General features: G+C 41.2%; 2 protein-coding genes across 4 annotated transcripts in view; one reads left to right on the forward strand and one right to left on the reverse strand.

The window, feature by feature from the left end:
- CMSS1 (cms1 ribosomal small subunit homolog) overlaps window positions 1-13,991 on the forward strand; it is a 339,619-nt gene that overhangs the window by 10,916 nt on the left and 314,712 nt on the right. The gene's annotated exons all lie outside the window — the stretch shown is intronic.
- FILIP1L (filamin A interacting protein 1 like) overlaps window positions 1-13,991 on the reverse strand; it is a 264,654-nt gene that overhangs the window by 2,928 nt on the left and 247,735 nt on the right. The gene's annotated exons all lie outside the window — the stretch shown is intronic.

The following is a 13,991-nucleotide window of genomic DNA, read 5'->3' on the forward strand; positions in this document are numbered from 1 at the left end:
TTCTTGCTCTTTGGCAATCGCAATACTGTGATGGGAGATAAACAAGAATAGTGACCCAAGTTAATCTCAGATGGTCATGAACTGCCAGAGAAAGGTTAATTTTAAATGAGGGGTCTGAGAGCTTCGTGAAGAAAGAAAGGGCTTCCAAAGACTTTGGATGTTTAACAGCAGGAATGCGAGGGTAGTCCAGAGTAAGGAAATACTTTTGACAATAGGCTAAGGGAATATTTTTGGCAGTGTCCCTGAGGTAGAGTTGAGAAATGAAGTGACTTCAAGTTAGGTTGTATTTGAGAGGTGGACTTGGAATGTGGACTGGAGCCAGACAGAGAAAATTGTACTGACTCTATAGATAGTGTGAGTGGAGGGGGTGGGCCTGTGGGATAGTAAGGACATGGGTTGCGGGGGGACGCATTCTGGAGGTAGAAGTGTATTGATATTTGTTCACTAATAACACAGGAGGGGTGAGAGAAGACTCACAGATGGGTTGAATGATTTGGACTGGGAGAGTGGGTTGTGGAATGTGAAGTGGGAAGACTTCATTGAGTTCATATTCACTTAGATATATGCTTGTTTTACTTATTCAGGAAAAATGCTCTTGGATAAGAGTACATATTGCTAAAGACATGGGAAAAAGGTCTCAGCTAATTGTAGTTCTTCCATTGTAATCCACAAGAGATTGTTATTATTACTTCCCCCTTTACTTGCATCTTCCTTTCCTTGCTATGAGCTCAAAAATATAAATCTTTAAAAAATGCCTCGTAGTTTTCATCATAGATTTCTAATACTGTTTCTGTAGGAGCCCTTATATTTTTTTTCATTCTATAGGAATTTTATTGTACTGATAAAGTGCAATGAAATACCTTTATCTCTTTAAGTAAACATTTACTTATTGAAATTAACCCCTAACTTTCATAGCAACCATATTAGATTTTCAACTAAACACTACACAGACTTAGCTTAAAATATGAGTGTTTCAATTAAGGATCAACTATATAGGTAATATGCTTTATTTTGGTACATTTGGTCAATCTTTTCTATGCATAGGTGGACAAGACCGGGCTTTAGTGTTCTTACTGACATTTTTTTTTTTTGTACTTCATCCTCAACATAGCAAATGAGATATTAATTCTCTGATTCAGTCTCCTCCATATCTATTAGGTTGGTGCAAAAGTAATTGTGTTTTTTGCAATTTTTAACCTTTTAAACCTCAATTACTTTTGCACCAACCTAATAAATGATATTCCTACCTTTCAACCTGACCTCATGATCTCATCTTCATGCTGAAATGCTCACTCAGTGTTTTTACCTCTCAAGCAAAGTGTTTGTTGCTGTGGTGTTTTTTTAAATGACAAAACTCAGTGCCCAATATAAGTTTGGTGAGATGGGCAGCCTCGATGATTATTAAGAGAGTAGTTTAGTTGTGTGTATCAAGATCCCTAAAACTCACACCCACCCTGTGACTCATTCATTTTGTTGTTAGAATTTTTTTCTAGGACGTCATCAGCAATACAGACGAGGCTATTTGTTTTAGCATTATTTGTAACAATGAAAAATGGACACAGTTTAAGACTTCAATAGTCAGGATGGAATAAATGAATTACATCATATAATCACATGAAAGTATTATGCTGTCTTTAAGTAATGATGCTTTTGAAGATATACAAAAGTGTTTATTCCGAAATGTTAAAAGCAGGATTAAAAACCATACATGCTTTAACTTTGATTGTTGGAAGAGAAAATACCGGGAGGACATACACCAATGCTATCAGTGGTTAACTCTGGTTAGTGGAGTTACAGATTTTTATTTTTCTTACATTTTCTGTATTCTTTACATTGTCTACAGTAAGTATGCAATTAGGAAAGGCAACACTAAGTTATATTAAGGGATAAAAAAGGAAGGAAACACTTCAGAGATCAGAACATTTCTGTGAACATCAACCATATTGTCTAAGCTATCAGTGATGGACTAACTCAAGTCAGCTGATCTTGTGACCACAGAATTAATAATAGCCTTTGCAAGGTAGGTTTCTGGGGTGTCCTTTAATTCTGTCAAGATTTAGATTGGTTCCTCCTATTTAGTGTACAAAAATCTATGTTGGGATCCTATTTGTAGATTTCTGGGCTTTACCTCTAGAAATTATAATTCATTTGTCTATGACTACTACCAGTAATACACAGTTTTAATGAACTCTCAGGGTGATTCACCTGACGCTGGTCGTCAGCCCAGCACACTTTGAGAAACAGTCATAGCAGAACCTCCTTCAGATGTAAACTTCAAGTTTTCTTTCACCTGGAACTTGGGCCTGCCTGGGTGTGGGTTTAACACCGAAAGGCCAGGGCTTCACTGCCCACTGGTTTTCTAGATGCTCATCAGAACCACCAGTGGGCCTTTAAACCCCTGCAGATGCCCAGATCTCATCTCAGAACCTACTGACTTTGTCTAGCAGTGGGGTACGGGCATGTGAATTTGTAATGAGCACCACAGTGCAGTTTTTCAGAACTAATCTGTCCAGTAAACCAACTGGTATGGAACATAGTACTGTTCAGACTTGTTTCCTCTAAGCTATACTGACATGTGTTGGTGAGGATAGGGTGACTCGGGTTAGTGGTCACTGGCAAGGCTGCCCTTGTTTCTACACCACTGATGCTGCACATTCATTTTGTTTTCTTGGTAACTCTGATTTCACTACATAGTTTTTACCTCTAGGTGGCAGCAAAGGCTGGCTGTTTTATTAGGATAACCCTAAATGTCATTCCCAAACTTTCAAAAAAATGATGCTGTTTTTTAATTCTCTTGTATGAATTTTATACTTGGTCATGTTTCAGTAAACGAGGTATGGCCCTTTAAAATGTGTCATCTCTTGGATCATTTTTATAGAACATTATGTCAAATAGCTCGAAGAAAGGTTTTATCCAAATTTGGAGTGCATATTGAAAGAGGAATCCATGCATATGGCTCTTTAGAGACCACACAGGGAATGTTCTCGTCAGTGTCAGAGACTCCTGGGTTTCATCAGAAAGCAGATGTCCTGGAGGAGATTAAGGAAGTTGGAAAGCTCATTCATAGAAGAAAAGATTTTTTAAAATGTTTAACTCAGTTCAGCATGGAAATTGAGATTTGTTTTAGAATGGATTATGAACCTGAAGGATGCTGAATTCAATGAGACAGAAGCATTGGTTCTGTCTAGGGAGTACTTGAAAGAGAAGGAGCACGTTTGTGGAATGTATTCATTAAATTCTTAAAATGTTGGCTCATTTGGTCCGTAGGTTCTAAAAAGAGCTGAGCAATCTACAAGCCTTTCACGTTATGTCAAGTCATTAGATGACCGTGAGTTTTAGTGACCGAAAGAAGCGCAGAAAGGTGAAGATGTTTTCAGTTTTATTCGAAGCCTTCGTTCTACAGCTCGGTCTCTACTTGGTCCTTGTTCTCATTCACATTATCATGGAGGGCAAGCATCTGAAAATGTACTAGAACAAAATCAGCATTTGTGGGCGGCAAGTTATCAGATCCTAGTTAGACAGCTGGAGTCAGGATGTTTCCTTTTCTCTAAATGAAATAATTTTGTAAGCGCTTTGAACTTTTGGAGATGAATTGGCAACGTATTGTGTAAGAATGCAGTCTTCCCTCAGCAGTGTCCCTAACTCCAGGGGCTGCAGGGCCCTCATTGCGACCTTAGCCCTAGAGGCTGAAGGTTCAAGACTCCTAAAGACCTGGGATCGTTTTGATTCATGGTCACTGGGGTGGAGCAGGGCAGGGGCGAATTCAGGGCTGCCTGACTCCCTCAGGGACCCAGCTGTGGAATGCGGGGTCAAGGCGGGGTGTTATCAGAATGACAGTGTGTTGTATTTTTGTTTTTATCTCTGTTTAATGGGAAAGTGCCTAAGTAATGATGATGGATATCGTGATGAAAAGAGGAAATGCTAAACTGGAGAAAAAATATCTTTGAAATATTACTGCCCTCTTTTTCTCTTGTCTTTTCTATTATTTGGTAAGTCACTGCTAATTTGTAAAATAAAATAAAAAGAAAAGAAATAACATAATGAATCTGGCAGATAGCCTAGTTTCATATGCGGCTTTGGCTTTTTTCTTTCAATTTTTCTCAGAATTTCCTCATTATACAGTAAAACTGTATCACTAAAGATTTTATAGTTTTACATGGCAAGAGGTCCTTCAGAAGGAAACTGTGGTTTGATTAGCTGATTCCCATTGACTTCCTGTGAGAGAACATTTGGTTTTAAATATTGTTGCAGTGCTACGATTTATATGAAAGAGTTGTCCAGTTTCTGAGATGAAGATTAGGGGAAATGGGTGCCTTTATTTTATAATGTAATATGGTTTTTGGTTGTTCCTAGTCACTTCCAATCTCTCCATGGTAATTACACTGTGGTCAGGGAGGGTAATCCAAGAATAAACATTGAAATACAGTGTTGAGAAATCCTCCTTAACCCCAGTTGCTTCCATTGTGTGCCCGGACACATGGCATCACGTGTAGAAACAGTTACGTTAAAATAAAATATACTAACCTTGAACTGTTGTCTTCCTCGTTTACCCTCTTTCTTTTTATTCATCTGTCAGGTTTTCCATCGTAGGGTTTTTTTGTTGTTGTTGCTTTCTGGTATCCTCACTCTTTTCTTCTTCCTCATTCCTTCATTTGCACCCATTGAATTATTTTTAATCATTTTCAGGCTCACATGTTACAACCACCGTGGGTTATTAGCTAGAGCACAGGCTGTGGAGCCTGGTAGACTTGGGCCTCCATTCTGCTTCTGGTGCCAACTAGCTGTGTGTCCTTGAACGAGCCAGTTCCCTCAAGCAGACCTCAGTTTTCCTCCTCTGTAGTCCTTATCTGGGAATTAGAGTACCTACTGCCAGGTTCTTTGGGAGCAGAGATGCTGCGTAGGAAAGGCCCTGGCACATCCAAAGTGCCAGAGAAGTTAGTTGTTACTAATGTCAACATTATTATCGTCTTTTGTGTTTTTCCTTATATCTTTTCTTGAGATGCCTATTTCTTGATCATAACTTATGTTCTTTGATTATTGTATCTTTCTGGTTTTCCTGCTCTATCCCTTGTTCTCCCCTCTCTTCACTTAGTTGTTGGAGACATATTGCTAATTGTCTGAGCTGAGGCAGCTGAACAAGCTGGCAGATTCCCGAGCTGTGTTTCTAACCACCTCTGGCCCTGAAAAGGATCACTTCACACATCCTTTTCCCTCCTCAGTCTACTTGATCTGGTCATTGTGAGTCTTTCTGTTTTAGAGTTCACCTGAAGGCACGTTATTTTTGAACTGTCTTTTCCTTTATTTTAATTGTTTGCATAATGAAGCAGTCATACCTCCTATAAAGTCTTTGGGCCCTGACATTCTGTGATTCTATGAAAAGCACAAAGTCTATCCACTGTGGCCCCCGGCGTGTTGTTGGCCCTGCTAACCTTTGTGGAGCATCGTACCAGCAGTACGTAAGCCCTGAGTAATGTAGGACGGTGCTTCTGAAACGTTACGTGCCCAATAGTGACCACAGGAGCTTGTTAAGATGCAGATTCCTTGCCCTGGATTTAACGTGTGTGGGGGGAAGGAAATCTGCGGAGTCCAGGTGATTCTGTTAAAGGTGATCACTGACTGCATTTAGGGAAATATTGATAAAGAGTTTCGGAAATAAATGAAAGCTGATTCTTGCTCTCAAGAGATTGTAGTACCTGAGGGGCAACAAATGATTCTAACAAGACGCAAAATGAAGTACCATAATAGAGGTACAAAGAAAAGCGTTTTGGAAACTCAGAGGAAGATTGTGAAAAATAAGGAAGGTTTTCCAGAGGAAGTGGCACTTGTGGTAGCAGGAGGATTTCAGTAGAGCAACAAAGAGAAGAGCTTTCCAGCCCAAGGGACAGCAGAAGCGGAGGTAAGGGTAAGGAAGCCCAATGGTATTTGCGACGATGGTCAGTGCCATGTGCTGGGGAGTGTGCAGGGGATGAGCAGTGGCAGAGGGAGAGGAGGAGAGGTGGAGGCCTGGGAGGAGGTTTGGACTTTGGGCGCTCGGTCATGGAAGTGCTGTTTGGGGGGGCTGGAGAATTGCTGTGATGAGGACAGGGAAGACCACTAACAACACTGGTGAAGGTTGGCTTAGAGAGGTGAGGGGCCCAGTATAGTAGATTACCTACCCATCTCCTGAGGGCTCGACTTGGGGCATAGGAGCACAAATAGAAGGAGGAGGGCAGAGAAGGAGCCACAGTGCACTGTAGTCTGGGCACATGCTTAGTTTGACTGTGGTTGGACTTTCCGTGTGAAACTGTAGAAAATTTCCAATGAAAATTTGGAGATGTTGCTTTGAGAATCATCAGAAAGAAATTGTTGATATTGTGGTGGCTGAGACAGCCCAGGGAGAAAATGTAATTCCTCCTTACCAACCACTCTTGTCTTTTCCCACCATGGGTACCTCTCCATCCCTCGGCCAGAACCTGAGAGCTGAGCTTTGTTGGGCTCTATCCCATGCCCACATCCCCTACACAAAGCCATTGATCGTACTAACTGATAAGAGTGTAATTAGTCCTGACAGCAGCCCCCTAAGGAGGCGTTTCTTTCCAGGACATGAACAATGCACAGTGAACCATTATCCAAGTACTGACCGGCCAGCTGGGGCAGAGGAAATCCTGCCCCTCTCCTCCAGTGACCAGGCTTGGCCCCGGGGCCATTGTGTCTGGGCAGACCTGACACATTTCATAAATGTGCACACTGTGGAGGGGGGGATGTCTGCCACTCCTTGGCCCCAGGGGTGTTCAGTAAGGACAGGATGGCCCCCTGAAAGCACATTTCCTTCCTCATTGGCAGTCTGAGAAAACCTGGACGAGGGCCATCGTTGATAGGTTGGCCAAAAAAAAAAAAAATAGTAATAATTGTCCATTGTTCTCCCTAGTCCTCTCATTACCCTTTTTAGAAGCTGAAATCAGCAGTCCCGGCAGCGTTTATCTTCTCCAAAAGTTTTGTGACAAATATGTATTATTCTTATAATCAGAAAAAACGTTTTATGTAAAAAATATTGTGCTGCTTATGTCTGTCGCTATGAGAGATGTCATCCTTCTCAGTATGATCCCCACCCACTGACCCTGTCCCTGTTGCCCTGAAGGTACTGTCAGGCGTTTAAATGTTTCTTATGTTATGGACCCTTGGGGAATCTATTGCAATTCTTAGTTAGCTCCTCTTTTCTATAAAACTGTACTTTTTTGACGCCTCCAAACTGATACCAATGAATTTGGCAAGAACACCATTAGAAGGCAAAGAACAGAAAAGCAATAGCTCTATTTTTCTTTTTTTAAGAGCAGGTAAAAAACCAACCAACTCACTAATAGTGAAGGACAGCAATCCATTCTTGAGGAATTTCTTTGAGTCGTTTGAGGAGTGACTGCATTGAAGCAGGCTTTTATATGTATTTAAGTCTTACGAGAGATACATTGGACACCAACTTGAAAAGCTTATTCTAACACAGCAATTTTATTTGGGATGCTTCCTTGGTTTACAGTGATTGTAATCCTGAATTGGAAGCAGAATTTGGAGATTGCCAATGTTGAACCCTAACACCTTTCTCTCTGATCTGGGAAAATACACAATACTTTTGTTTTTCTTTTTTAAGTGATTTTGGGACCATCAGTATTTTTTTTTTTAATAAGTTATGATGTTGCTTGAGAAATGGAAACCCTAAATTTGAGTGTATACCATCTAGGAAAATTTTGTAGACTTCTACAAAGGCAGAAGTCCCAGCACCTCTAGGCTCAATTGGTGGTGACGAGACCCTGATCCCAGTTGCCTTTTCTGGAGGCCGGGTCCATAGCAGGACTGTAAGGTGGCCGCCGACTTAGGAGCCTTGACCTGCACGATTGTGATGCTCCCGCAGTGGATATCTTCACTCACTTCTGATGTTTTGCTCTCCAGCTACCTCTGCAGCCCCTCAGGTACCTCCTGCTCTGCAGTGGTGACAGCCTGTCCAAGCTCATTCTTCACGCCTGACCCTTGTGCCTGTGTTTATAGAATCTTGCTTTCGAATAGAGGGGACAGTGACTGCAGCTCTCGTGCTCTCTGAGCAGAGTCTCCTGAGGATGAGGATTTGTGCTTCTCCTTGGTCACGGTTCTCCTATCTCCTGTGCACAGCGCCCTCCCCAGGTCAGTCTTTCCCATGCCTGCCCACGAGTGTGGAGCTTGGCCTCTCACATTCATTGTCTCTTGTTTCCCAGGAGTGGCCTCGGGGAGACAGGAGGAGTGGGAAGGGGAGGCAGGTCACCTTCGGCTGTGGCAATCATGGAAGGTTTCAGAAGGGGTGAGGCTTGAGCCAGACCTTTCAGTGTGGGTGCCTTCATGAGAGAAGAGAATTCTATGCGTGTAGAGCCGTGGGGAGGAGGGAGAGGGAAAGCCTGCGTGTATGGAGGGGCCTTCTGAGTGCTCTGGCTAAAGTGGCAGACGTGTGAGGCAGAGTGCAGGGAGGTAATGGCAGGTCACCTGTCTGCCCGCACAGGTAGTGCAGAGCCGTAAATGCAGTTTATTGTGCTTCCTCTTTGCAGTGCTGCAGCTTCTCGGGATGTTGCCATGGAAAGACAGCAGGACCATGGAGTTAGACCTATAATCATACCTCATTTTTGTCACAACTATCAGAATGACCTGTGGAAATGTTCCTTACCTCTTAGAATCTTAATTTCTTTATGTTTAAAATTGTGTTAATACCCACTTTATAGGACTATTGTGAAATGCAGCAGCATTGTATGAAGGATTATTTTACTCCTCTGCATTACGTTGTCTCGTGCTACCCAGAAGCCTTCTCTGAGGACACAGGATGCTTCCTGGCACTGCATCAAGTCCTTCACGGTCGGTGCCCTTGCAGCCTTGCCCCGGCACCAGCCATCTGAACTTCAACCACGCTGCCCTGCTCCTTGCTCCTGGAATGCTGGTGTTCTGCTCTCCTGCCGGCCCTCACACCTCTGCTCTCGTGGGCACCTCCCGGGGTCACCGTTGGTCCTCTCTCCCAGTCTGCTTCAGCCCCTAGCCGCTGCTCAAATATCATCTGTTTCTGAACTCTAACCCTGAACCTTGCCCCAGAGCGACCCGCTCCAAACTCCCATAGTACCTGCTGTCTATAGAAGGCCTTTACTGTGCTATGCTCTGTTACCTTTTAATGTTGTCCTCCACTCCCACCTAGATTCTGTTAGGTTGGTACAAAAGTAACTGCGGTTTTTGCAATTATTTTTAACCTTTTAAACTGCACTTACTTTTGCACCAACCTAATGCCTCTGACTATGCCAAGCTGCCTGGCATAGCAATGAGTAATATTAGGTACATCACAAATATTTGTCAGCTCATTCTTATAGGTGATTTCCTGAGGAATGAAGAAAACTGGTATCCTAACAGAAGACATTCATGCCTTTGGTGGTTATAAGCTAATACAGAGGGAATTGAAACTCCTCGGAGAGGACTGAACGGTAAAGGGAGTTAATTCTTAAGTTCTTGGGAATCCTCCTGAAACCCATTTTTTTCCTCCTTGAAAGCAAAGGTGGTTGGTTGTCAAGACTTGTCTTTATCTCTCTCAAAGGCATGTGACAATGGAAAGCTCATCTGAAAACTCTAGTTTATAATGTGGTATCTTTGAAAGAGACAAAGGGGCACGGTATTAATACAAATATAAATGTTCAAATACTCATGCTCTGGGCCAGTCTGTCAAGTGAGTGGAAACAATCCTCATCAACTAAACTCTTCAGTGCAGATTTTGAAAGACGCTTTGAGGCTTACGTTTTGTCAGATTCAAGATTCTGACCTCTACACCCCAGACCTAAGAGTTTGCAAGTGAGCTGTCAAATTTTTCCCGCAGCAAGTAATGTACAGGAGGAACTGGCTCTTTAATGCAGTGCTTCTCAACCAGGGGCTATGTTGCCCTCTCCCCGCCTCCCTGGGACTATGTTTGACTATGTCAGGAGACGTTTTCTTTGTCGCAGTTGGAGCATGCTACTTGGCATTTAGTAGGTGGAAGCCAGGAATGCTCCAAAACATCCCCCACAACAAAGAATCATCGGACCCAAGCTGTTAATAGTCCTGAGGTTAAAAAACTGCATTAGTGAACAAAGAGCTGATATGGTAAGGATTAGAAGACATTAATTCATAGATCTTAGAGAAGGAAATAAATCTTTAGAAGCCATCTAGTGTTAAAATACCTACAAGTGGGTAAACGAGGAAGGAAACACTTAATTTCTGAAAGAAACTCATGCAAGTAATTGGTTTATTTATGTGCCAACTTTATTTCCCAAAGGACTTTTTAAACAATTAAAGGAGGGTGGCAAGACTTGGAGAGAATTCAGAAAGTATTGGAGGTGAGAACTAGACATGATCTTAAAGATCGCCGAGTCCAGTTGTCATGATTTCACAAAGATTAAATGACTTGTCCAGGGGCTGCGTGGCTGACTGGAAAAGGCATGAACTGGAACCTGATCTTCTGTTTGCCTGCCTTAGAGCCTCCTTCCCCAAGTCCCTCCACTTATCTAAGTCTTTCCTTGTCCACTCTTAAGTCTCGATTGCTCTATGAAGCCTTGTTAATCTGTTGCAGTCCCCCTTAATCTCTAGTTTATTGTAGGAAATTTAGTTTGCCACCTGATTAAACATTGTCTGATATTCTCGTTTTGTGTCTCCTTCCTTTGCCCAAAGTGACTCTTTTGTCTCCGTAGTGCCATCCCCAGTGTTAGGTAGAAGGTAGACAGTTCCGTTTGTCATGATCAGTGGATTGATCAATTGTGTCCATGGGATGCTTTGAAGATACTGCGTGTCACGGAGACACCTGAGTGGTATGTCAGTGAGTAAAGCCACTCCACCTTTCCAGAGGCCTAGGGAGTGGCAGAGTGAGGCAGCCTTTGTAGGTCTCTAGGATCTGTATACATTGTTAGTTATCCAAAGATGACTAGCCGTTAAAAAATAAAAGTCTGAGGCAAAAAAAAAAAAAAAAAAGAAAAAGGAAAAAAAAGGCTATTTTAGGTACACTTAACAAAAATTTCACACAAGAGCATTTGGTTATGGGGGAAAGAAACTCACTAAAATAAAACTAATTTCAGGCTTTCAAAAAATTGTCTCAAATAATCAGATAAATATTTCTCTTGACCAATCATTTTGTGAAAAAATAAGTCAAATTTTAAAATGAGGTCACTGGTCAAGAGGATTATCCCTAGGATAGCTGACTACAAGGCCGGAGTACATTTTTATGGCACCATTCTAAGTGTAAAACCTGGTGTCCTGATGGAATGTTGACAGATTTGTATGTGCTGCCATATGAACAGTGTTAATTCATTATCAAATTATAAAGTACTTAGAAGTGTTGGCCGGTTAACTTGCTGGACTCCCTAAGGATTCCTTATCCTGCAGCATTGCCATTGGGGGATGCTTCTCTTATATATTTGCACAAAAGCTTTACCCTTCTTCTCTGAGCTTGAAGAGTAGAAGGGTCTATCGATTGAAGTTTAATCCAAGTGAAAATGAATTGTAAGGTGGCTCAAGGTTTGGAGACTTTAATGAACCACTTATCTTCTTTGCTTTTCCTTACATTTGCCTCACTGTGGCCTGAGGTGAATGGAGTCCTTTGTTTTGGTTCATCCAAACTGCTCTCTTTAATGTGTGTTCTGGACCAGTCCCAAGAAATGCTGTAGGCTTACACTGAAGGCCTGGGATCTGAGAAAGAAACAGAGCTTGGAGGTGTCAGACAGTCTGCTACCACTCAGCTAAAGATTCAGGCATCTATGCTTCGCTACAGTTCTAAAACTGGGAACCTTCCCACCCAATAAAATGGTAGTTTTTATTGAGCTTTTCTTTTGAGTAAAAAGAAAACCTGGGCAACAAGCCTTCTGTTTGTCGTGCCAGCCACTAGAGGGCGGAATAGTCACACTTCCTGGGACAGTTATAATTTATTCTGGTAGTGCGACTCCAGTCAGAACACATTTACTAAAGTTTATCAGTAGAGGAACTTGTGAAACAATGGAGTTCCTACTTTAGGGTGGATACTAATCAGCAGAGAAGCTTGTTAAAAATACAGCTTCCTGGGTCCTGTCCTCAGAGATTCTGATTTGATAGCTCTGGGTGGGATCATGGGATCCTCCTACAAGTGTCTTGGATTTTACTTTGAGAAACACTCATCTTAATGTTTTGGGCATGCATTGTCGCCTGATTATCTTTTCTCTTAGGATTGCAAAGCAAAATTATCATTTTGAAGGAAAAAAAAACTTAATAGAAAGCAAGGTATAGGGGCACTAAAATGTTAATTTAAAGGTCTGTCTAAAAAGTTACAAAGGAGACAGGCTTTGTAAAGATTCAGAATCAAAGCTACTAAAAACATATTTTTGCGTGGAGTTATACTTCAACTAATAAGATAATAGAATCCTTAGACTACAAGTCAAAAAAATTTTAATGTCTTTTATATGACCCTCTCACAGTGCAACCTAATTTTATTCTTTGGGTGTCATGAAGACTCCACACATAATGTTTTCACACTGTGAATTGTCGTTGCAGAGACAGTTCTGAGTAGAGTTTATGGAATTCTGTTACCAATCTTGAATTAAGTATAGAGACTCTCCTTTAAAGTAATGTACATTAGTATATTTTTGTCAGTGCCCCCAGAGAGCAGTACATCCTCAAGGGGAACGTTTGTCATTGCTTTTAAATGGAAAGAAGGATGTGGTAAAATTCAAATCTGTGATAGGATGTCACAGCTCAAAAAGTTAGACGAATGAGTAAAATGAAACTTGGTTCTGAAGCTGGGGCTTTGACCAATGAAAGGAGGATATTATCTTTTCAGATGTATATAAAAACAACCTATCTTCTGTGAGCCTTTCTTTGGCATTCTTTTCTCCAAGAATACAATCTTCCACCCTTACATATTTCATATGAAGATTTTCCAGTGTCACTTCCTCTCTCCTTCCTAGTTTTCATGGTTCTGTGATTATGTGAATGAAAAAGAAAGTTGTGTAACCTCCCAGACACACATGCACAGCTATTTAAAAATATTTTTGAAATTAAAGTCCAAAAATCTAGAATGTCATTTTAGGTATGATTTTATAGAAAAGAGAAGATGCTTTTTCTTAGAAATGAAGCTGTCTTTACCATGAACTTTAATTAGTAGCACTTTCAATAATGTATGTTATTCATCTGAGAGTGCTCCTAAGTTTTGATGCTGATATTTATTACTATACAAAGTAATCATCCAGTAGAGGAATCTCCAGAAGAGGTTTGGTTCATTGAAAGTTTGGTAAATTTCCAATAATGTTAATCACTCGGGAAGCCTATTTATAGTTAATATCTGAAACAGATGATAAAATGAGAAATTGTGCATTATATCATGAAGTCCAGGACCTGTGGTGTTACCTTTATTATAGAGAATTGCTCCGGCTCACATAAGATTTGAAAAAAAAAGAAAATGGAATCCTTACAAAATAGATGAACTAATGAATAGCCCAGAGCGTCTCAAACTCTATTAATTAATTACAGGTGTGCCAAGAGTGACTCTTCCCCTCGGCACACGGGGCAGCCCAGAGGAAACTGGGGTGACAGGGGTCTCTGGCTGTCTCTGCCCCTTCATCCATTTCTCCCAGTGCCATGGAAACATGTTTTCTGTTTGTACCATTATATGACAAAGGTTGGGAAGCACTGGGAGGACTTTGTCCTTTAATTCTTTCTAGTTTCTGTTCATAATTTTATGATCAATTGATCAGTACCTTCCAAAATGTTACATGTACCTTCTCTTGATTATTATCTAGAAAAACATCTCATGCAGCAGCATATCAGTGTCTACCTTGAAATACATAAAATAAAATTTGCAGTTCCTTCTCAAGTTCTAGCCCAAGGTGACTTAAAAATAAAAACAGTTTAAAAAGACATTTAGACCATCATGTATTTTGTAATACAGTTGGGTCACTGCCGATTCCCAAGATAAATGTGTTGAAACAGAAGCTTCCTCATTCATCACCAGCCTCAGCTTTCATCCACATGTA

This window comes from Rhinolophus hipposideros, assembly GCF_964194185.1.
Source record: "Rhinolophus hipposideros genome assembly, chromosome: 2".
NCBI lineage: Eukaryota > Metazoa > Chordata > Mammalia > Chiroptera > Rhinolophidae > Rhinolophus > Rhinolophus hipposideros.